The following is an 18,210-nucleotide window of genomic DNA, read 5'->3' as shown; positions in this document are numbered from 1 at the left end:
CTACAGCAGTTTATTCTCCCCATTTAGGGTTCAGTTTTATTAATTAATTAAGTATTATTAATATTTATTATTATTATTTCCTTATTAATAAATGTTTATTTTGCAGAAATGTATAAACTGATAATGGTACCTAGTGTGTAAATGCGTGAAAATGATAAAATACTTAATACAATACACTAGTATGTAAAACTAAGTAAAATCAAAATGTAAAACATGACAAGTTAACACAAAAATAATAAGCTTGTTCATGAATGAACCATCACAGTTTAAAAGAACAAGTGAAGTTTTACAAACTAATTTTGAGAGGAGCATGTGATATGACTTTTTGTGGCTGGCCTCTCATCCGTAATCAGTAATCATCCAATCAGATTGTTTCAAGCTTACAATAAATAGACAGATTTCGCCCTACTGCCTTATCTTTTTTTTTGGAAGAATCCCCCCTTCCACCCCATCTCCTCCTTTTCCACCCTTTACCAGGGAGAGCTCTCAAGACCTTCCTGATCTTGGATTCCCTTATGCATATTGACCAGGCTGGAGCCTTGGGCTCAATTATCTCCAAACCCAGGGTTCTCACCTGGGACAGCATGCCAAACCTGCTATTAGCATCAAGCATATCTAAAGGCCCGAGCACACCGAGACATTTTTTGCTCGCGTTTTCCATCAATGTTTAACGCCTCGTGACTAAATAAAGGGGGTCAATGTGATTGTGCACACCAACACGCAAAACGGCAGGCGCAAAAGCGTCAATAAAAAAAAAAAAACGCCTCATGCTCGTTTTTTGCTTTGATGCGCCACATCAAAACCTTCTCCACCAATCAGATCGGCACTTTTGTTCACGTGCACAGAGCTGCTGAAGTTAAAGTAAACAGCACTTGGAGGTGCTCAAGCGCAAAACAGTCAATGCGAGTGCATATTTAAGAAGATGCCCAGAGGCGATATGAACGTGGAGCTGCTTATTGCTCTGGGAAACAATAATCATTTCTTCATCGCTAGAGCTGGAGCTGCTACTTGAACCATCCATGCTAGTTCGAGTCACCAGTAACTTTAACAACAAGCGTGTCAACTTTCTCTCTTCCTCTTCTTCTGCGTTATAAGCGGGGTGTCAGAAGCTTAAAGTTGTGTAGCGCCATCTAACGTCAAGGAGTGATTTTACATACTCTTCTGCTTGACGCTGGGGTTTGAATCTGTAAAGACGTCTCATAAAACGCTGATGATGAACGCAAATGAAAAGCGTCCTGGTGTGTAGGAGCCTTTAGTGTCAGAAAGGCAACAGTAACACAAATAGCCACTCGTTACAACCGAGGTATGCAGAAGAGTATCTCTGAAGGCACAACATGCCCAACCTTAAGGCAGACGGGCTACAGCAGCAGAAGACCACACCGGGTGCCACTCCTGTCAGCTATGAACAGGAAACTGAGGCTACAATTCACACAGGCTCACCAAAATTTGACAACAGAAGATTGGAAAAAATGTTGCCTGGTCTGATGAGTCTCGATTTCTGCTGCGACATTCAGATAGTAGGGTCAGAATTTGGCATCAACAACATGAAAACATGGATCCATCCTTCCTTGTATAAACGGTTCAGGCTAGAGGTGGTGGTGTAATAGTGTGGGGGATATTTGCTTGGCAAACTTTGGGTCCATTAGTACCAATTGAGCATCATGTCAATGACAGAGTATTGTTGCTGACCATGTCCATCCATTTATGACCACAGTGTACTTCCAGCAGGATAACATGCCATGTCATAAAGCGCGAATCATCTCAGACTGGTTTCTTAAACATGACAATGAGTTCACTGTACTCAAATGGCCTCCACAGTCACCAGATCTCAATCTCACCTTTAGGATGTGGTGGAACGGGAGATTTGCATGGATATGCAGCCGACAAATCTGCAACAACTGCGTGATGCTATCATGTCAATATGGACCGAAATCTCTGTGGATTATTTCCAGTACCTTATTGAATCTATGCCACGAAGGACTAAGGCAGTTCTGAAGGCAAAAGTGGGTCCAACCTGGTACTAGTAAGGTGTACCTTATAAAGTGGCCGGTGAGTGTAAAAGAGCTGTTCAAAAATAGCAGGTAACAATGTGAAATATACCCAGAACCCTTTCAGGACAAGAGTGATGGCAACAAAATGGCAAGAGAGGCTCCAAGCTCCATTCCCATCCATAAATAACAGTCTGTCCATATCCATCTTCATCTGCACTAATAGGGATGACGAGAGACGGTCAGATGAGCAGAGAAAGGTAGACTGAAGAAGGGGGAGGACGGAGGTAAATGTTCAGATTTGCATCCATCATGGGGTATTTTCAGCACTCCTGTTGGAGCATTAGATGGAGTGGTGAGGGGAGGATGAACAGGGGGCAGTGAGTGACCTTTGACCGCAGAAACTCCTCAATATAAACTTTATTAGCTTGCTGCTAAATGTGTGTGCGTGTGTGTGTTCGAATCTGTTGAGGCATTAAAACTCAAACCGATTCAATCACTGGCTTAACTGTTGAGGATATATATGTGTACAGTATATGAACGTGATTCATAATGTGAAAATGCAAGGCTAATGAAGGTAAATTAGCAAACATAAAACATACACAGTAAAAAATTATTTGTTGACTAATGGGTTTACTCACTTTTTAAGTAAAGTAAATAATCACTTTTTAAAGTGTAGCCTTCAGTAAAACCTGAAAACTGCATCTATCCATATCTCACATTTAATGCATAGCAAATTGCTAAAAGTAATCAGAAGTTATTGATAAAAAAGTTTTACTGCTAATAGTGGATAAAAATTCAACTGTGCAAAGATGTGATACAACAAAATATACTATATAAAATGAGTAACTAATAATTTGTAAAAAATCTGTTACAATTTGTGAAACATTTAAATAACATTTAGATAACATATACTGTATGAGCAATAACACATGAGTAGCAGTGCAATGTGGCTGTATATCAGCACTGGTGGGAGGCGTGTGTTGCTTAGTGCCCCCACCAGTGACGATATACAGCCACATTGCAATGCTACGAGTGTGGTATTATGTTTATACAACAGTTCGATGATATAATCGCGTATATAAAAAAGAAAATCAAACACGGAGAGTTTCAAAAATCCTTTGTATGAGGAACTGCTTTCTTCCGCCATTCATTCGCATCTGCAGCTAACATCAAAACAGCAGAAACCGTTGTTACTTCACTAATGTCACCTTAGAGCTAGTATTTGAATGATAATATCTAAAGTGATGACAAAACCGGTGATTTTGCTCAAATTTTAAGATTATGAGGCTGAACAGCAAGAAATGCCATCAGTCTAGAGACATTTCTCAGTATTTCTCTGTTGCAATCGGGATATCCCAATAAGCAACCCCGAAAAGCCAAAGCATCGCAATCACTACCAAATAACTGTTGTGTTAAACTAGTCTTCAGTAACGAAAACAGGAGACTCATTAGAAACAGATGGCCAACCAAAAAGTTACTCAGGGTTATACAAAGAGTGGCCAATTACATTACAATTACTGAGGCATAAATACAGCACTACAACATACAAAATAAAGACATTGACTTAAAAAGTCACTTACCAGTTTTATAATGATTTGATCAGCTGTACTTAAAAATTATGCTGGGGTTTTTCTCTTCTAAAGGCTTATTATGAGGTCTCTGTTACCATCTTAGATGGCATGGATGGTACTGTATCTCCGAAATATAATATTTAAAATAGGCACTGTCCTTATAAATGAACTGCATAGTTGCAGTCCAAACAACAACACTCTCACCTAAAAAGCCTCAAAAGTACATTGACATTGACAATGTGACTATTGTGTATTCACACATATCAATATCACTGCTAAAACATGTATGTATGTATATATATATATACAACAGTTTTGTCTGGTTTTCGAATCTGATTGGCTGATAGCCGTGCAATATTCTGCAATATCAGAACTCGTACAGCCTCCTCACCCTTTTGTGTTACTCCGCCCACATCGAGTGACAGCAGATCAATAAACTCACTAAAGTTTGACAAATATTGCAGCTGTAGGACAACATCATGTGCTTTTGACTTTTTTTAGGCTAGAGAGTGGTTGTCTAGATTGCAACTATGCAGTTTATTTATAAGGCTAGTGCCTATTTTAAATATTTATAATTTCTGAAAAAACCGCGCGTCAGCATCCATCAACATGTCATTGAGCAGAGCAAAAACTTTTGACGTTGTCCATCCACAAAAAGATGACAGAGTCCGCATAATAAGCACTTAGAGGAGAAAAGATCTGCGTATTTTATACATATTTTATACATATTTATATAACTACAGCTGATCAAAACATGATCAAATTGGTGAGAGACATTCTAAGTCAATCTCTCTCTTTAGTATGTTGCAGTGCTGTATTTATACCATAGTAATTGTAGTTGTATTGAGTGTGAGATGGGACTCATATCAGGAATGTATGTTTAATTTTCCGTGTTTGATTTTTCTTTTTATATACACGATTATGCCATAGAACTGTGGTATAAATGCAATATCACACTCATAGCAGTGCGATATATGAATATATGGTGGGACATGAAGGCACTTGACCTACGGCTTCGTGCCAACACACGCCTCCCACCAGTGCCGATGTACAGCCATATCGAACTGTTACTCATGTAATATTGCTCATATAAATACACATAAAAACTATTTTGTGCTGACAAATACGAAAACACAATATAAAAATGTGCTTTCCTAAAACACTTCTTATCACTTCGTCACTTAACACACAAATCAATTCTTTTGATCTGCAGTATTTCAATAAACATGATAATTAATAACTTTTTTCAGTTAAGAATGCACATTTTTATATTGTGTATTCATATTTGTCAGCACAAGTCTGTTTTTACCGATTTATATATACATATACAGTTACAATCAGAATTATTGCCCCCCCTTTGAAATAGTTTTTCTTTTTTAAATATTTCCCAAAGGATGTTTAATAGAGCAAGGAAATTTTCACAGTATGTCTGATAATATTTTTTCTTCTGGAGAAAGTCTTATTTGTTTAATTTCGACTAGAATAAAAGCAGTTTTTCATTTTTTAAAAGCCTTTTTAAGGTCAAAATTATTAGCCCCTATTAGCCCGATAGTCTACAGAACAAACCATCATTATACAATAACTTGACTAATTACCCTAACCTGCCTAGTTAACCTAATTAACCTAGTTAAGCCTTTAAATGTCACTTTAAGCTGTATATAAAAATATCTAGTCAAATATTATTTACTGTCATCATGGCAAAGATAAAATAAATCAGTTATTAGAGATGAGTTATTAAAACTATTATGTTTAGAAATGTGTTGAAAAAAATCTTCTCTCTGTTAAACAGAAATTGGGGGGAAAAATAAACAGGGGTTAATAATTCAGGGGGGCTAAAAATTCTGACTTCAACTGTGTATAGTGTAAATACTGTACACATAATAATAGTAAAATCTAATTTGTGCTGGCTTATATAAAAAAAAAAAATTATTCTGAAAAGGAAACATAACATTCATAAAATACTGCAGTTATGTGATTTAATGAAATTAAAATACAATATAAGACCCTAGATTTTTTTTAGGTTATATATTTACACAGGCATCTGTGAGCATGATTGATCACAGGCACAAAAAAATGTGCACAAAGACTAATGAAGGGAAATCAACAAACATAACACATACCCATCAGTGAAAGCTCATAAGATTTGATTAGTGCTCAAGAATGCGGCGTCCCATATCTCACCCGGCTCACCCTCAGCTGGCCCCATTGGCTGTCAGAGTGGCCATTCATCCTCAGCCCGACCAATCAGCTGAGCTGCCAGCGCAGTCTGCAGCCAATCAGAGCACAGGATGCCTTGACACCGAGAGAGATGCTCAAATGTGTTTATGGCCTCCTGCCTCTATGACAAAACACAGAACCCTTCAGAGGAAAAATAAAGCAATTAGCCAATTACACCACACAGGCCTATTAGAAACCAAACATCCCAGTGTTTTCTTACCCTTTATACACAGCGATAAGACTTGGAGCTGATGGAGTGAATGTATCATGTCTCACATGAGAGAGAGGAGAAAAGCGATGCATATATGAAAGGAGCAGTAGAGAAGATTAGACGTATTTGCAGGGAGTCTCTCTTTATTTGAGAGAAGACGGATGAACTGAACTCTCAGTAACTCTTTGACTCCTGAGAAAGAGATGTGAAAAATTATAGCGCTGGAGAAATAGCTGCATCTGGATTATTAATCTAAAACCAATATAAAGCACTGTTTATCTAGGGGAAGACTGATCTGTCATATTACCTCACTGAATTCCCTTAAAATACTGTTTAATAGAGCTTGAAATAACACTCATCTGTGAGAATAACGCTACTTCAGTGAGGATAATGAGACTTAACAAAGACTTAAAAATTTTTACTTATAAATGAATTTTGTTTGGTCATTTTAAAATCTTAACAGTATACAGCTTGAATTATTTTCCCTATAAATTTCTGTTAAATGCAAAAAATTATTATATTAATACAAATTTTACAGTGGTTTACAGAATTCACTCATTAAAATGCCATTTGGAGTAGGGCTGCCAGATACTGGAAAAATCTGATATTGCAATATTTTTTTCTGCAATAAATATTGCAATATAAATACAGTTTCACAAGATGTTTTGAATAGCTTTTCGTACCTTGCTTTGTCTCATTTCTAGTCAGAATATCTAAAAGATTCTTGAATCAAGTAAAAACATATAGTTTTGTTTTCACCTTTAGAAGAAATACAGTTAAAGTCAGAATTATTAGCCCCCCGTTGAATTCTTTTTTCTTTTTTTAAATATTTCCCAAATTTTTTTTGAACCACTTTAAGGTCAAAAAATTAGCCTCTTAAAGCTATTTTTTTTTCAACAGTCTACAGAACAAACCATCATTATACAATAACTTGCCTAATTACCCTAACCTAATTAACCTAGTTAACCTAGTTAACCCTTTAAATGTCATTTAAGCTGTATAGAAGTGTCTTGAAAAATATCTAGTCAAATATTATTTACTGTCATCATGGCAAAGATAAAATAAATCAGTTATTAGAAATGAGTTATTAAAATTATTATGTTTAGAAATGTGTTGAACAAAATTTTCTCTACGTTAAACAGAAATAAAAAAAAAAATAAACAGAGGGCTAATAATTCAGGGGGGCTAATAATACTGACTTCAACTGTAAGTCAAAATTAAGAGTTTTTCCTTAAGATTAGCACAATTGTCTGCCAATGGGGTACATAAAATTATCTTATTTTCGCTTCTAATTAAATGTAGATATTTAGACTATAAACCAGACAATGGCCTCTATTTTAACAATCTAGGCGCAAAGTCTAAAGCGCATGACGCAAAAGCATTGCATGGCAAAATGAACGCACAACACAACACGAGCTTCAGCAGCAGAAGACGACACTGGGTGCCACTCTTGTCAGAAAAATGCGGCTTGCGCTGCGGTGCATGGTCTGACAGGGTTGTGCTTATTTTCTTAATGAGTTGTGGGTGTGCTTTGAGCATAACGTGCATTAAACCAATCAGAGACTCATTTCCCATTAAGAGTCAGCTGCATCGTGCCATAGCGCATTTGCGATTTACATGACGGACTTTATAAGTTGAAAAACGTAATGGACAAACTGAATGCTTCACTAGTGAGCAAACAGTTTAACAGATCTGTGCAAGGATAAAGAATGAGCGTCCTCCATTCAGCCTCTTTACTTTATCTTTACTTTACTTTTACACTTTACTCCTTTACTTTCATGGATAAGGAAACAGTGTTGTACGCACTCCAGTGAAGATATCCATTAGCCTACATAATTAATTTCGTTCATTAAGTGAAAAGATTTGTTTCAAAACTATTTCTAAATTAAGTATGAGTTTCCAGAGAACAAATAAATGAACAATAATAATGAAGTGTGGTGAGTTATATAAAAACACATGTCCTATTCTTATGCTCCATATGGTGATGCATACATCTCCAAAACCTGAGACACTGGTGTTCCACCATTGATGATATACAGCCATATCGCACTGCTATGAGTGTGATATTGCATTTATACAACAATTCAATGGCATAATAATGTATATAAAAAAGAAAATCAAACACGGAGAGTCTAAAAATCCTTTTGTATGAGGAACTACTTTCTTTCGCCATTCATTCATGATCTGCAGCTGACGTCAGAACACCAGAAGCCATAACTAATTCACCAACGTCACTTTAGAGCTAGTATTTGAATAATTCTCTAGCGTAATATCTAAAGTGACAAAACAGGTGATTTTGCTCACATTTTAAGACTATAAGGTGGAACGGCATGAAATGCCATCAGTATAGTGGTTGTGTTTTATAGCTATGTAGTAAACAATAATTTTTGTAAAATTTTAATCTTTAATTTTTTTCATATGTAAATAAATTTGTGTATTGATGTACTGTACATCCTTTGTGTATTAAGAGTTTGAACCTGTATAGGCGCATAACTAAAGCACTCTGTGCTGGACTTTAGATCAGCTTTTACTTGGTCAACGCCGCAGTCTCTTCCAGTTTCTAAAATTGCACCTTAACACACCTCCTTTATAGACCGGCACACCCATCAGTACACAAATTATTGCAAATAGATTTGCTATTTAAACAACTTGGCGCAAAACGTGAAAATTAGGGTTGTGCTGGTCTAAAAATAGTAACAAATCATGCTAAACACATCTTGCAACTTATTGCACCGGGTGAATGATAGGACCAAAAAACTTTTTGCTGCATAAATTGTATAAATTCTGTATAAATAATTAAAATACATTACTCTTTGTTACGGGTGTCACAGTGGCAGAGTGGGTAGAATTGTCACCTCACAGCAAGAAGGTTGCTGGTTTGAGCCCCGGCTGGGTCAGTTGGTGTTTCTTTGTGGAGTTTGCATGTTCTCCCTGTGTTCGTGTGGGTTTCCTCCGGGTGCTCCGGTTAACCCAACAGTCCAAAGACATGCGCTATAGGTGAACTGAAAAAACTAATTGACCGTAGTGTATGAGTGTGAATGCAAGAGTGTATGGGTGTTTTCCAGTGTTGTGTTACAGCTGGAAGGGTATCCACTGTTCAAAACATATGCTGGATAAGTTGGTGGTCCATTCCACTTTGGCGACCCCTGATTAATAAAGCGACTAAGCTGAAAAGAAAATGAATGAATGATGAATGAATAATCTTTGCTACACTTCCAAACGAACCATCATAATTTTGTGTGCCGAATGTTTTAAACTGTCTTGAAAAGCTCAATAAAATAAAACAAGCAAATGATACACACTCTCTATACTACTATATTATTTACACAAACCACATGTGTTCTCCTGATCAACAATAATTCAGACTATAATGATCACTTTTAATTCATTTGAATAGGTACAGATTGTTTTGTAAGTACTGCATGTTGTTTAGTTTTTACATAATATGTTAAGTTGAATGACAACAAAACGTTATTTTACCAATATTTTGACATTTTATTTTTGTATTTGAAAAGTTATTTGCAACATTGTGGACTTTATTTATTCTGTAGTTTTGCAGATGCTGCTTTAAACATTTATCATAGCCCGAACTGATCTTTACACATCTAGGTTCTCCTTTAAACAGAGATTTTAAATAAAAAAAGGTTTAGTGAGAGCTAATAAATCATCATACTGAAGTAAACAGTTACAAACTATTATAAAATATTCTCAAGTCTTTGTACATGTTTTATGGCAGTCTGGAGGAAGCAGCTGCAATGTAGTCACGCACTGATTTCCTGATTTAGAAAAAACAAAGAAAAAACCGACTTGTAGTAATAATTTTAGCAATAGCAACTGTGAGTGACTTGATTAATAATAGCATTGTGCTGATTTTTTTTTTTAAACACAAGAACTATATTAGGCTTAAGGATTAAAATGTGTCTAGAATGAAATTCATGTGATTTCAAAAGAAAAGAGCAATGCATTGATTAAACTATAAAACGTACTCATTATCTACCTTCATCACTATGAAATATGTAAATACCATCACTATCCAGTTAAATTAAAGTTAAAATACATCTGAAGCAACATAAAGGTCTGAAATTTGTTTTAAAAAATAAACCAAACCTACAAACAGACAAAAAAGAAACATTGTGTTAAATAAACATTTTTTTTTCACAAGACATATATTCTAATCAGTGTTGTTGTTGTTTTTTTTTTTTTTTTGGATAAATTCACCTTGTTTTAAAGTATGAATTAAACCAATATTTACACTCTCAGAAATAAAGGTACAGGAGCTGTCACTGGGGCAGTACCTGAAGGGTCCATAATGGTACCACAAATGTACTTTTTAGGTACATATGGGCACTAATATGCACCTTTGTGGTACCACTGTGGACTCTTTAGGTGCAAATATGTACCTTTGGAAAAGGTACTGCCCCAGTGGCAGCTCCCGTACCTTTATTTCTGAGAGTGTACCATACTTTTTGCTAGCACACATTGTGAGTCTTGCAATAAAACCAACAATTAATCCATGTTAATAAAGGCAGTCCTTCTCTGATGACGTCAGATTGATGGCTTGGGAAAAATAATGTTTTGTTTCAGTTGGAAATATGTCATTAATGAAAAGTCTGCAGCAACTTCTGGTTCACACAAACTCTAAAGACACTTCAATTTTTTTAACTTTAAGAAGTTGTATAAGATATAAGTTGTATTGGTCTTATTTCGCAATGCAGAAGTTATCTATTTTCTGCGATTGGGTTACAACTTCAGATTCATTGGTTGATGGGAAAGTGGCTAGAAATAATAAACGGCAGTAAATGGCTAAACTATTTTCACTAAAACTATTAGTATAAGATACATGCCTGCAGGCACAGGACAAGCTTAATATTGCATTTATAAGTAGTAATTTAATAGTAATACACTTCAAAACATTTAATATGGTAGGGTTGTATGCTAAACTAGCATTATTCCACTGTACTGCAAAAAAAGGGATAGCCATTTGAGTTCTGAATGAGCCAAATAGGTTCAACACGCCTGTTTACTGCATTATAAACCACTTTCTATATTCAAATACATTTTTTCCATGTATTAAATAAATAAAACTGCCACTTCTCTAATTAAAAGGCAAATTTAAATATATATTTTTAAACCACCTACAGGCTAATTCACAAATTTCATGATCTGAATCACAATAATAAGATTTTTTTAAATTCAAGACAACACATGATGTTTCTATCTCTGTCAGTAACTCTGACAGTTCAAATGAGTACATTCACTAAGGGGTTCTGTCACTGTTTTTAATCCTTTCTGTGCAAGACTGTATGGCATAGTTAATGCCACATTCACTGTAATGTGTTTTATATTGGTAGTTAATTTTGAAATTAAAATAGCGAAATAATCGATAAGAGCTACTTTTTCGAGAAAAAAGCTGTGATTATGAGATGAGCACCAGTAGAACAGTAGATGGGAAACCCGATTGCTCCTCCATGACATTGGGGTACAAGTGATATCTATAGCAAAGAACTGCAAATAAGCAGATATTATAACAATTTATCGATAAACACACACCTTGTTCTCTCGCTCTGCACAGCTGTGGTTTGCTGATCAAATGAAAAACAAAAGACCGGGAGGAGCCGAATTCTTCCACCGTTTTCATATCAAATTTAAAGGAGACTGAAACGATAATTTAGTTACAGTTTATGAGCTAATCGCAAAAGTTTTAGGGGGGCTGAGTAGAAATATAGGGGGGCTACAACTCCCCTAAAATTGGCCTAGCAACGCCCATGTATTAACGTAATTTGATGTCGTTATTGGAAGTCATAATAACGTTGTTCTTAGACGCTTACTAGACATTGAATTTTGGTCACCTGACGTCCTGACTATGGTCACACGGAATCTGCACGCGCAGAAATCTGCAGTGAGTCTTGAGTCTATTTATTTACTTGTGTAATAGTGTGTAAATTTATATTTCTTCAGTTTTTAAATTAATTTCGACTAATACTAATTTTGTAATAAGATTGACTAATATGAAAGTGTTCATTTGATTTATTTACAATACAGTTTGTAAAGTAATAGTTTCTGTCTTTTAGTAGATCTGTTATATGAGAGACTTGCTTTGTTTGCCAAATAAGTGGCTGTAGATGGATTTGCATTGTAAATATTAAATAAAATTTAAAAAACTATTATATTTTATTTCATATATTACGTTTTTAGTTACGATACTCCCAAAATAATTCTGCATATATCTGCAGATTTTTCACAAAATTGCAAAAAATGTCAGCAGATTCTGTCTGGCCCTAGTCATGACCTAAATCTAACCTAATATTAACATCTTATGATGTTGTGACCTGCTGGGATCAAAATAAAGATAATATAATTAGAAAATGCAGATTTGCAACATTAAGCAGCATAATGAGCTTTTTTTTTTTTTTTTTTTTTTACAGCTAAACATCAATGGAAGTGAATGAGACCAGACAACACAATCTCACGGCAATTCGTAACTTTTTCATTTAGTGGCTAATTTGTATGAATTCGTACGATCTAATTCGTATAATTTAGTACGATTTGCTCATCCCCCAATGACGGTTGGGTTTAGGGGTGGGGTTAGGTGCCACGCCTCCTTTTTAAAATTGTACAATTTCGTACGACTGAACTCGTACGAATTTGTACGATTTAGCCACTAAACTGACAAAACGTAATATACTTAAGTTTTCTCATGAGATCAGGCTGGACCAGACATCCCAAGCCAATAAAATACCAAGGCTGTGCCTACTTGTACGTGAAAGAATAAGGTCAATACATTATATATACACGTATATACAAATGTTCTGTTAGATAATCAACCTAATGACCAACTTTGAAACACAGCTACAAAGGTGAACTTTGCAAATTTGTTTACGTTATGTTTACATGATCCTTTTACAAGTGTTATAAAACTGCTTTGTCATGCTGTCCCTCCAGGTACTGTATATGTCACTTTCCTAATGCTCTTGAGGCGTTTATACAGCACTCTCTTAGCACTTCCAGAGGACTCTCAAAGACCTCTCAAAACCAGTGACTATTGCTATAAATCTCACACACAATGAGCTCTTAAACACCAGGGTGGTCTTCTCCCCTGTCTCTTTCCTCTTCTACGCTCTTCTGCGATCATCTAAAACTTTCTCTCACCCCAACAGAAACATTCATCCATTCCTCCATCCTTCAAACTCCCAACCCCTCTTCCAAGTCCCCCTTTTCCCCTCCAAAGGTCTCAGTGAATCCCTGTCCTGCGTCCTGCTCCTAGGGAGGAGGAATTCGAGTGAGTTGTAGTTGTCCTCTCCTCAAACGCGCCATCGTGGAGAGCCTGATGTCCACTAAAGCCGTTTCAAAACTAATAAACAATTGTCAAGCGAGAGGTAAAGCAGAGAGCTGTATGGCCATTCTAAAAGCACATCAAAGGGTCCGCACTAAGAGCCATCAAGACGAGCGATGTGGATGACCTCTCCAATGCACACACGCACACACAAATCACACATGCACCTCACAAATATCACAAGCATACAGAGCAGACACTGGGATGAAAGTATTTCAAAATTACAGACAGAACAATGACACATAAATGGAGCTGGATTTGATGTGAGTTCCTGTGCAAGTCACCGGATGGAGGAAATTACATATTTGGTGCCAGATGATTCTGCTCACAGAAACTAATAAGTCAAAAAGCAAAGATTTTGACTCCAAACTGTGTGAAGAAAAGGGTACAAATCTTTTTGCATGGCATTTGATAAGTCAGACTATGGTCACATCATGATGGAATAGGATTTATCCGGCAAAGTTAGGCCAGGATAGGAATTGTATAGCGTAACGTGTGAGGCAAGACAGAGAACCATGGGTTGAGTGTTACCTGCACATCACACCAATCTTGAGTCCCCAGAGGAATGACAACAGTTGAAGACAAGAAAGAACCAAGATTGGCAAGACTGGACTAGGTTGAATAGGACAGAGCAGGGTACGTGAGATTTGGATATGAAACTATTGAATGGAGCAGGATATGATAAAAGGCCTGATATACTTCAAACAAAATCAAAGAATGAATTGAAATGGCCAACATAGGCTCATTCTGAAAACATAGTCCTATATACATTTCTGGAGATCGCGAATTATGTAGCCAGAAGTATGTATGGCTGCATTTCATCATTAAAACGAAAGCTACGGGGCAGTATGGAGCCGTTCCTTTTTGTGCTTACCAGCTGACCGCTTATCTCCGGATGGACGGCTTTCCCGCTGTTACCAGTTTGTCCGGTTAGCTCGCCATGTACATCAGCGGATTACAGACGCTGAGAAAAACTGACCACGATGGCAGGGTCTGAGTCCGGCGAAGAACAGTTCCAGAAAGCAGGTAAGATAAAACAGAAGCCAACAAATAAAATAATCAAGTAAATAACAGGGTAAGAATGTGGTAAAATCTGAAAACATGGTATCGGTATCAGGCGAGGGCTTTTCTTTTTTTCGATTGCTTTTAAAAATGACAGTTGTGTTTAGGGAAGTGGGTGGGTGGGTCAATATGTGCTTTTTTTAAACACTATTGGTTGGGTTTAGGGAAGAAGGAGGGTGGGTCAGTCTATCGGTCAGTCAGTCATTCAGTCGACAGATTTACACGAGAACAGCAGACACAAATGGCACTTTTGAGAGAAATTTGAGATCTGAAAAAAAGGTACACAGCAGTCTCTGGTGGATTCACGAAAACAAAAACTTGAAAAAAACAACATAGCTCCTGGAACCTATTTGGCGCTCTCCAGAAATGTATATAGTGGTACGTTTTTAGAATGAACCTAGGTTGGTAATGACATCATCTCGAAAAAAATCCAGCCAAAACAGAGTTATTTTAAGTTCATTTTGCCAGAGTTCAATTTGGCTCCTAAAAACCTTTGAGCTACCATTGGTCCATGCCGATTACCCAATCAGTTTGTGTATTCTAGAACTCCACCTTCTTTGACATGTGATTTCCTATCCCCAGTTTTTGCCTCATTCCACAAGGATCAGACAAATGAACAACATCCAAAACAACAGCACTTGCCCCATGAGTACACTGGAGAGTGGAGTAGCAGAGCTGGTACAGATATATTGAATATTGAGAATTGAAAGATCCTAAGAGGGTCTCACACCAGACAAGAAGCCCACCTCATCATTTCTGTCAGTTTATGCTGTTGTTCTCTTTCAGCTGCCATCTTTGTGTTTCGGGGTACATGCAAGCAGTGTGACACATTTACAACCCGCCTTATCCATCGCTGTCAAACACTGTAATGTGTGAAAACAGTGCACTAAAATTGTTCAAGAGCCTATAAGGCCTATTGTGAGGCCTTCAATTAGGGATAGTAGTATGAGATGAATGAGAAAGAACAGGGTAGGATAAATCAGGAAAAGGTAGAATTATGAAGATAGAATAGGCCAGGGAATAGTAGAATAGGATAAATTGTACCCGATAATTGAAGGATAAAACAGGATAAGGATCGGATATGCTAAGCTACTCCATAATAGGCCAGGACAAGCCAGGCCAGGATCTGATATAATGATCTTAGACAGAACATAGGATAGGTTTAGTTTAATATACCTAGACCTCTGGATTGATGGCAAAACATTTAGACTGAGACTACCCAAGTGGATATAAAATCTAAAGCTGAGGTCAAACTGTGCATTTCGAGACATAATTTTCCATATGCACGTGAATGCCCCAGACTGGAAATGTAAGTTAATGCAACCAGTTGCGCATGACGCTCAGATCCAAAGTTCAAGCTTAATGAACTTTGACCTGTAAATTCACATCGTATGAAAGAGTGAGACCTCTCTGTAGAGAAAAATTAAATATGGATCAATAAATTGTTTTATTAGTGTCACAGGTTTGTGGGACCAGACTAGGATGAGCCATAGTGGGAAATAAAAAGATAGACAAGTATAGAAAAGACTAGACATGATCGATTAAGATAAGATAGGATGAGATAAATCAGGGCAAGGTTGGTTTGGGAAAGTATAGGCCAGTATAAAAGATATACCATATAATAATATATACAGGATAGTATTTAAAATGATAGGACAAGATAACTCAGGACTGGGAATGAAAGATTAGGGTAGGATTGGGAAAGGACAGAACAGGTTAGGCTAGTATAGGATAGAACAGGATAGGATAAGATGCGATAGGACAGATCATAGTAGGGTATGGGAAGGGTAGGATAGTCCCGAATATAAGATAGTTCAGGATAGGACAGGTCAGTATAACAAATTATAGGGCAGTATAAGAAGAGACAAGTCAGGACCAAGTGTGATCAATCAGAGTAAGAGTGTGACTGGGAACAGGCAGAATAAGTTAGGCCTGGATAGGGAGGGAAAGTATTGGATCAGGGATAAAATCTAGAATGTACATCATTATCTTTGACAGTGTGTTTTCTACTAACAGCCCCCATCTAATGTTAGACCTTCACACTTCTCGCTGCCATCAACATTCTCACACACACCCAGCACCCTCACTCCTACTGGGTCTGGGTGCTGGGCGGCAGAGGAGACAGGCTGGCTGAGCCCTAGAAAGTGGGAGCCAGCTTCTCAAAATGTGTGTGTGTGTGTGTGTGTATGGGGAGGAGATAAGTAAACTTCACAGCCCATGACATAAATCACATCAAGACATGACAGTAGGACACTGAGCAGGACCACTGATAAAAGCAGCAGGAGGGAGGGAGAGAGACAGAGAGAGAATGGAGAGAAAGTAAGTGGGAAGAACAAGGGTCATGGTAATGGGTGAGGGGGGTAAAGCAAATGGAAAGAGAGATATAAAGAAAGTCTGAATGTGTTTGTGGCAGTGTGTGTCTCTGTGTGTCTGTAGGAAAACCAGAGGGAAAGCAAGAGATAGACAAAGTCGGGGGGAGTGAGAGAAGGATAGGAGTGTGTTTTTAGATTCACAGTCCTCCCAAAGGTGTAGATTATCCAAAGAGCACAAGCTAATTTCCAGGTTCATGAATGCATTCTCCTGTTTCAAACAACTGTCCACCTAAATCTTTACTGGCTGAGAGAGGATGCACCCCCACTGTATGTGTTATGATTCAGATTGATCCAAGTGCACTTTTAAACAAAATTTACAGTTTTTCCCCTATTCTTGCTGGTGCTAGCTCTTCATAACTAAGATGGCAGGTTATACATCATTTGATATACTGATCTTCCATTGACACGCTAACAAGGCCATTAAAACAGCCGAACTATTTAGCAGCTCGCACAAATCAAGAACTGTGTATCATTAACCCAACCGCTCTGGACGTCTCTGACAATTTGACACCATGTTCGTCGTACTTATTAGCTGTTGGCTGGATCAGACTTGACCATACATGAATGAAGTCTCCGTAAACTATCTGACGTCTCTGCTCCACAACCTAACCTCCGTGTTTATTCTACAGCCCAATTATGAAGAAAAACAAAACGTCTGACTGTGTACCAGAGCGTTCACTGTTTGTGTATGGCAAGAACACATCTATGGCAGCACTTCATTGTGTAGCTGACCGCTGCGGTTTAATTTACGACCTCCTATTTGTGTAAAATGTAGGCCATAATTTTTATATGTGTGAAAGTAAGAAGTAAACGGAAAGTGGGTAGTTTATGTATTTCAGGGCTCATTTGTCTCTGTTGAAACTGGTTGAATGAGACTGTACTGTGTTGACCTTTAAAAGTACTGTGGTGGTACCATGGTATACAGTTAAAAGGATTCTATCAGATAGCAACACAATCACACTTTAATGTGCCAGGGTACTTCATGATTGCATTATTAATGTATCTGAGGTCAGTGTAGTACCAATGGGTCTGTATATAGTATTAACATGGTTCTTTAAGCCAATTTAAAGATATACCATAGCACACTGCAAAGAACCAATGTAGTTCCATAATACCTGAAAGTAAACCCTGCTGAAAAAACAGCTTAAACCAGCCTAAGCTGATTAGCTGGTCGACCAGCCTGGTTTTAAAGGGGTTTTTGGCCATTTCCAGAAATGGTCAAAACCCCTCTAAAACCAGGCTTGACAACCAGCTAAAACCAGCCAACCAGCCTAGACTGGTTTAAACAGTTTTTTTTCAGCAGAGAAATACATTTTTTTATGTTTCTTTGTCTAAGAAAAGGGTTGCATGGTGGCGCAGTGGGTAGCATGATAGCCTCATAGCACGAAGGTTGCTGGTTCGAGCGTCGGCTGGGTCTGTTGGTGTTTCTGTGTGGAGTTTGCATGTTCTACCT

This window comes from Danio aesculapii, chromosome 23 (genome assembly GCF_903798145.1).
Source record: "Danio aesculapii chromosome 23, fDanAes4.1, whole genome shotgun sequence".
In the NCBI taxonomy this organism is placed as follows: Eukaryota; Metazoa; Chordata; class Actinopteri; order Cypriniformes; family Danionidae; genus Danio; species Danio aesculapii.
The sequence above is the reverse complement of the archived record's forward strand: the minus strand, read 5'-3'. Positions refer to the sequence as shown.